The sequence below is a fragment of the Nicotiana attenuata genome, unplaced genomic scaffold, assembly GCF_001879085.1.
Source record: "Nicotiana attenuata strain UT unplaced genomic scaffold, NIATTr2, whole genome shotgun sequence".
In the NCBI taxonomy this organism is placed as follows: domain Eukaryota; kingdom Viridiplantae; phylum Streptophyta; class Magnoliopsida; order Solanales; family Solanaceae; genus Nicotiana; species Nicotiana attenuata.
Window position 1 is genome coordinate 78,814 of NW_017673282.1, and position 7,907 is coordinate 86,720.

Consider the following 7,907-nt stretch of genomic DNA (forward strand, 5'->3'; position numbering starts at 1 on the left):
GGTGGATCTAATAGACTTGAGGCTAACGTCAAGTTCGCGGACAGTAAGGCTGAAAATTCTATTATGCTCGAGAGTCTTCATATACTTCTCCTCCAATCGGGCGTAGTTCACCCCCGCAGCAGCAAGCTCTTTAGTCTTGGAATTCAAGACTGCCTCTAAATGAGTCAATCTTTCAGCGGAGGCAGCCTCACGATCGGATGCAACAAGAACGACGTTATGGGCTTTAACCCATTTAGCTTTAGCCTCTTCAAATTGAACCCTCAATGGGGCGATCTCTTGGCTAAGGGGTTTCCACCTCTTGCTCGATTTGCTGCAAGAGAGCCTCCAATACAACGGCCTCAGTGGCTTTGGCTTCCAGTTCTGAGAGGCGAGCAGCACTTTGCTCCCGCTCTGCCAAAAGCTGATCCCGTGCGGAGGTAATTTCTTCCTTCTCATGAATCAACCTCTGAAGGCCCTTGGAAGCAAGAAAGTTTCCCTACAAAGCAAGAAGGCCAAAACACAGGATATGTTTAGGCAAAAATAGAAGAAATAACAAAGGAAGTAAAGAATGTACCGCCGCGGCGTTGTGCATGGCATTGTTCAACAAGCACTCTCGAGAGAGAGCCTGAATCTTTTTCCAATCTTTTTCTGAAGCCAAAGGTTTCATATAATTAGCAAGTTCCACCGGACGGGATAACAAGTTGCATTCGGTGGAGACCGAAAGAGTAACATTCCTCCTCCACCGGTGATCTTCAGAGGGGGCAGCATAATTTTGCCCCAAATTCCCATGAACTGTGGACTGGGGAAGAGGAACACCTTCTTCCTAGACAAGCGTGGCCGGTGGAGATGATGTAGCAGTTGCTGATGGAAGAGCTGGGGAAGAAGGAGATGAAGCTAATGGCGATGAAGGATGAGAAGCAGCCGCGACAAACGCAATGCCGGTTATTGGATGCTCGCAAACCGAAGATGGGAGGGACTCGGTACTCAGCCCCATAGTACCGGGCACAACAATTGGGGCCCAAAAACGGGAGTTGGAATTTTCTACCAAATCAAACTCCCCCCAAAGTGCCGAAACATCATCCTCGGTTAGTGTAACTAACTCAACAGATTGAGCATTCTACTAAGTTGATGAGGATCGTCGCCTTCTGTGTAGAGAAGCTCCATCATCACTAGCTTCCCCATCATCATCGATCATCACGGTGTCTATGATCTGCCCGGGAGGAGGGTTAGTCATTAAAACTTCCGGTGATGACTCGAGGGGCAGTAGTCTTCACCCTCTTTCTTTTTCGTTGCTTGTTCTCCGGCCGGGGACTCCGTAGTAAAACACTTGTACCCGAAGCAGGCCCGGAGACACCTGTTCGAGTGAGTGCCTCCTGAAGAAGCCTCGCCGCATCAGCAGGGTCAGCCAAAACATCCTCCTCGGGGACATCAACTGAGCCTACAGGTAGACCTAATTTCAAAGAAAAGATAGAAGGGATCAATCCGTTTCCTCACATAAAAAGCTGAAACAAGGTGAGGCTGAGTTACCATGATATTTGGCCGTCCACCCGTATTTGAGGAACAATTCTTTCCACGTGCGGGTTTTGGGCATAATGACGTCCAAGATTTCTGGACCCACCGGTCCCAGCCTTCAACCATAGGTGGAACCCATCGAGTTGTTGAAACGAGCGAAGGATGAAGGATCAATTCGGATATGGAAGAATCCCTAATAAAAGAAATATGAAATATTAAACAAGAAGCTTACGAGTGCGGTTCCACGTTTTCGGAAAGGATGAAGCCGTTGCCGGATGGTGGCAACTACAATAAATCGTTCCATCCACCCACGATCTGTCACGACCCGGATTTCCCACCATCGGGATCATGATGGCGCCTACTCGTGGTAGCTAGGCAAGCCAACTTATTTATCTTTCATTAATAAATAAATCTGTTAACAATCTATAGCATCAATAAGAAATATGGAATTTAATAATAATAATAGCGGAAGTCTAATTTATAAGTCTGAATCGAAACGTGGAATAGTCAACAATAGCCTCTACCCAAGATTTGGTGTCACATTACTCACGAACCACTAAGAATAGACTAAATACAAAGGTCTGAAAGAATTATAACAGTTGTCTGTCTCGAAAACAATGAGGCAACAGTCAAAAGGAAAACATAAAGAAGAGACGCCGGGCCTGCGGACGCCTGCAAGGCTACCTCAGTCTCGTGAATAGGAAAGTCTGCTCCCGAACTACTGCTGTTGCTGCTTCTCAAAACCTGGACCTGTGCAAAAATGCACAGAAGTGTAGCATCAGCACAACCGACCCCATGTGCTGGTAAGTGTCTAGCCTAACCCCGGCGAAGTAGTGACGAGGCTAGACTGGACATCACATAAACCTGTGCAGTTATAAATATACAACGGAAACAAAATACCAAACAACTAGAAACATGGGAGGGGGAAAACATGCTGTGGGGAGATACAATATTAACAGCAATCCAGAGTAACAACTAAACAGCTTAGGTTCACAATGAACAAAGAATCAATACTCCATTACAAACACATAGCCTCAATAACTGTTGCGGCGTGCAACCCGCTCCATAATTACTATTGTTGCGGCGTGCAACCCGCTCCACAAATACCACTGTTGCGGCGTGCAACCCGACCCATATCATTTATCATGTATCATTGTTGCGGCGCGCAACCCGACCCTCACATATTATTGTTGCGGCGTGCAACCCGACCCTCACATATTATTGTTGCGGCGTGCAACCCGATCCTCAATATCATTGTTGCGGCGTGCAACCCGATCCTCAATATTATTGTTGCGGCGTGCAACCCGCTCCACCAAGATCATATTTCCTCATCCAAACCACAGTCACAAATACGGGGCAAGAGAGTAAATAAACAATAATGAAAATCCCGGCAAGGGAATACACATGACAAACAACTTAATAATCTCAGTATCCCGGCAAGGGAGAGAAAAAAAAGAACCAACAACAGAATCAACAAAACGTCCGGCAAGGGAATAACCAGTAACTCTTTCCCTTTCTTTCTTTTCTTACTCCACGATATCACTGGAGCCCAAGCTCCAAGAAATTCTTATCTCATATTCCGTCACAAACAACAATATAACGACATCCCAGTGAGGGAACACAACATTATCTCAAATATCCCGGCAAGGAAATTACTATACCCACATTAGTTCCAACATCTAACCACCACATTAGTTCCAACATCTAACTACCACAGCTATAACCAACCTATTACCACACTTGACCACCTCAGCTATATCTAACCGACTACCACACCCAACCAACCCATCTATAACTATAGTCATCATATGACACAAGGAAACATTAACCTGAGCGACCCTAGTATCCGTCAAGAACACAATGCAGAGGAATCACAACCCAACAATAGCCCGCCAAGAGGGCAACATAATGATCTCTCCTCTTTCTCACTTTTACTTCACAATTCTTTTCACAACTCGAGCAGATGCTCCAGAGGTTCAATTATCACTTATACTTTCGCAATTCGTTCTACAACTGGAGTCGACGCTCCTCAATGAATCAAGTCATTTCATATACTTTCAATATTCGTATCACAGTTCGAGCCAATGCTCCTAGGAATCAAATCATCATATCACCATTCACATGTTATTCACAATATATAGAAATACTCCAATAAACATGAAATTCACAATCAGTTCATGATAATCACATTATAAGGACTCACGGTCATGCTAGACACCAATGTATAGATACTCGTCACCATGCCTATACATCGTACTCGATCACATAGCAATTAGCAACAAGACTCAACTCCTATTCCCTCAAGCTAGGGTTAAACCAAACACTTACCTCAAAGCCTTGAAATCCACTTAATCCTCAACTATCGCTTTACCTCGTGGTTCCACCTCCAATTCGCTCGAATCTAATCACAAATTGCTCAATTACTTTAATAAACATTATATGAATCAATTTGAATGCATAAAAATGAGTTTCCCAAGTTTTTTCCAAAAATTCCAAATCACCCCCGGGCTCACGTGGTCAAAACTCGAGGTTCGAACCAAAATCTGGCTACCCATTCCCCCACGAGTTCAAATATATAATTTGTTTTGAAATCGGACCTCAAATCGAGGTCTAACTCCCCAATTTATAGAAAACCTAGGTTCTACCCAAAAATCCCAATTTCACCCATGAAAATCTTTGATTTCAAGTGGAAAACATGTTTAGTGATGTTAAAGATTGAAAGAATTGAGTAAAAATCAACTTACAAGTGATTTGGGATGAAGTTTGCTCTTGAAAATTCGCCTATGGTGTTTGGGTTTTGAAAGAATGGTGAAAAGTGGTGAAAATTCGACTAAGTATAAAATTTGCTGGGCCTCGGATATGGGAAATGCGAACAGAGGTTCGCAATTGCGAACAAAACAGGCATGGGAATTGCGAACATTTTAGTTCGCATTTGCGAACTTGGGTCTGGAGGCCAGGTTTCGCATTTGCGAAAATTCGATCGCATTTGCGATCAGTGGCCTCTCGCATTTGCGAGCAAAATCCTCGCATTTGCGACCTGTGCGTAATTTCCCAGACCTCGCAATTGCGACTCGAAGCTCGCATTTGCGAGCTCGCAATTGCGAGTCTCCCTTTCGCATTTGCGAAAACCACAGAAGCCAGCATACCAGATTTTCAAAAAATGAGAAATGCAATCCGATGCCTATCCAAAACTCACCCGAGCCCTCGGGGCTCCAAACCAAACATGCACACAACCTCGAAAACATCCTACGGACTTGCTCGTGCGATCAAATCGCCAAAATAACATCATTTACATAGAATCAAGCCTCAAGGCACATGATTTTCCTTCTAAACTTCATAACCTTTCAAGCTTTGAACTCATAGTCCGAAACACGTCAAACGACGTCCGATTTCGGCCAAACTTTACAGAAAGCGCTTAACACGTATTTAAGACTTGTACCGGGCGTCGGAACCAAAATACGAGCCCGATACCATAGTCTTTTAATCAATTTTCATTTCCATTTTCCTTAATAATTTCAGAAAAACAATTTCACGGAAAAATTCATATCTCGGGCTCTAAACTTCGGAATTCGATTCCGGGCACATGCCCGAGTCCCATATTTTTCTACGGACCTTCCGGGACCGTCCAATCTCGGGTCCGGGTCCGTTTACCAAAAATATTGACCAAAGTCAACTATAATCATATTAATATCAAAATTCTTCAAATTTTTCACGGAATTCACATATTTCAACATAAAAGCTTTCCGGCTACGCACCCGGACTGCGCACGCAAATTGAGGCAAGTAAAAAAAATGAGGTTTTAAGGCCTCGAAAGCACGGAATGGATGAGGAAATAGGTGATGACCCTTTGGGTCGTCACACAATCGTTGTCATCATCCATGCTAGATAACAAGGCATGGTGGCCACGTTTACTGAAATTTATCATTCCCGCGCGGAAGATTTTGGGGGAATAAAGATTCATCGCATGAGCTAAAGATAGCTCCTCTCCCGTCTCCTTGCACAAGCGCCAAAGACAAGCAATCGTCCTCCACACAAAAGGACTTACTTGTGCCAAACACACCTGGTAGCGGAGGCAGAACTCCGCAATAACAGAGTCAAGCTCTCCACTCAAAGAAAACGCACCCAAAGTAAAGGGATACGTGTAAAAATATGTAAAATCCTCCTTGGGAAGGGTCACTTGCTCTGTTAGATCAGGAGCAACAATATCCAAATCATGGTAGCGGCAGTCTTCCTCACAACAGGAATACAGGAAGAACGAATGGAAGAAGGGTACTTGCCAACAGCCTACGTGCGAGGGAGAGCCGAAGGAAATTTCTCTTCGAAGTCTTTTGTTGTAATAAGATTTCTAAGAATAATAGAATCCATCGTTGGAGGAGCAGTATTTTCAGCTTTGCTCTTGCCCTTTGCAGCGGTAACGTTCTTTGAAGAAGAAGCCATTTGGATGAAAGAAAAGCTTTTCCGTTTGAAGGGAGTTACAAAAAGGTTAATTAACAGCAAGGAAGATTTTAGAAAGTTTTGAAAGTTATGAAGTATAAGGGGAGAAGGTTGATACGTATAAGTAAAAGTTTCGGCGGAAAAATTTATTGCCGTGATTACCTTGATAATCGGCAAAAGCTATTCTGAATCGTGGGATGATGCGTGTTCAGGGCATTAAATGCGGAGAGATATGCATCTAATCAACCGTCGAAAGCCTTCATGAGGAATCATAGTAATTCCCGCCAAAAGAGTGTTTCTACCAACTTCGCGGTGACACAAAACTATGTCACTGGAAAGCAGGGGGACTATCTGTATAGGAAAATATATGCTACGTCAGGTGGCCGCTTAAAAGAATGACGCGTGGAACTAATGAAGAATATTCCCGTTTGGCACCGTGGGGAATGTGACTCATAAAGAGGCAATAAATACCTTCCGCTCGGTGACATTAATGAAGAATATTCCATGGCATTAAGTGCACTGCGCGTTACAAGGAATTTGTCATTTATGCTTAGCCGTTACATCTTCATCAATAGCCATCATAATTGACTTAAAAACGAGCACGATCCTAGGACCTTGTTCCCTAGACGTAGCTATAAATAGTGAGCTCTTTTATCATTGTAAGAACGAATTTTCTGGCAAACTAATACTACAATCTACTCAAAGCTCTATACAATTTTATCTTCTTATTTTCTGTTCTTATTATTGTTGCGCCCAGAAGCTTCGCTGCCGGAATCCTTATTTCTGTCATTTCGTCTTCATATCAAGGCTAAGTATTATATATTTCTTCAACTATCTTATTATTTCGGGATCGAATTAATTCACTTGTCTAGAAACCACGTGTAACTTTAACTGTATCGTTTTACGGGTAAATAAATAGTTATTAAATATTTTTATTTACTTATGGATATATATTATGTTTTGCCATTTAAAATGACAAAAACTTAAACAAATAAGTTAAAAGAATTGTATGGAACCTGTGATCATCGTGGGTTTTGATGATAATCTACCTCTATATATTTAATTAAATGTTGTTTTTGCATCCATGTTAAACATATCGAGAATTTATGGACTGATTGATTTTTAAATCAGTTCATTTTTGTTTTTTCTCAAGTGGAGTATTCACATGCAGGTAACTCATTATACGAGAAATTACCGATCAAATGAAATAATTTTTAAATTATTCTTATAAGGGAAGAAGTAGATACAAATAAGTTACCCCAGTAGTAATACTTTGAGATTTTGGCACATCAGTTTTGCCATTTTGCAAAGTTATTTTGGCAAATGAATTTTGTTTTTCTAAGACAAAGGAATTGTATATGACTTAACACATTTATTTTATGTTGAACTAGTCAAACGTTGAATTTTTCTTCCATTCATGTTAATTCGAATTCGGCCAATCATTCCAAGGTAGGTCCAGCACCACCAAACACATTTATTTTTGGCATTATGGATCGAATCAACAAACATACCTGGCAAACATGCTTCTCAGAGTTTGGACTTATACATCTATGTGAAAGTCCAACATCAGTTGTTGTTCCTTTTGAGCAGGCTTGTCTATCCACCAGCTAAATTCGCCAAAATTTTACGGTATAGCCAGTTTTTGGACTGGTCAATTAAAAATAGCCAGCGTTTATCCAGTCAATGAAAAATAGCCACCGTTTTGCTGCAATAGAGACCGGTCCAGTGTATACTGGTGCTCCAAACTCCAGTATATTATACTGGACCATTATACTTGCTGGAACTCCAGTATATTATGCTGGAGTTCTAGTGTATTTATGCTGGAACTCCATCATATTATGTTGGAGTTCCAGCATACTATCCTGGAACTCCAGTATAATATCCTGACTAACAAGCATACATCAAGGAGATCAATAAGAAAGTCCAAAAAAAACCCCTGCCTCGGGAGGACCGAGGAGGTCAGCCTCTATGTTATTTTTGTA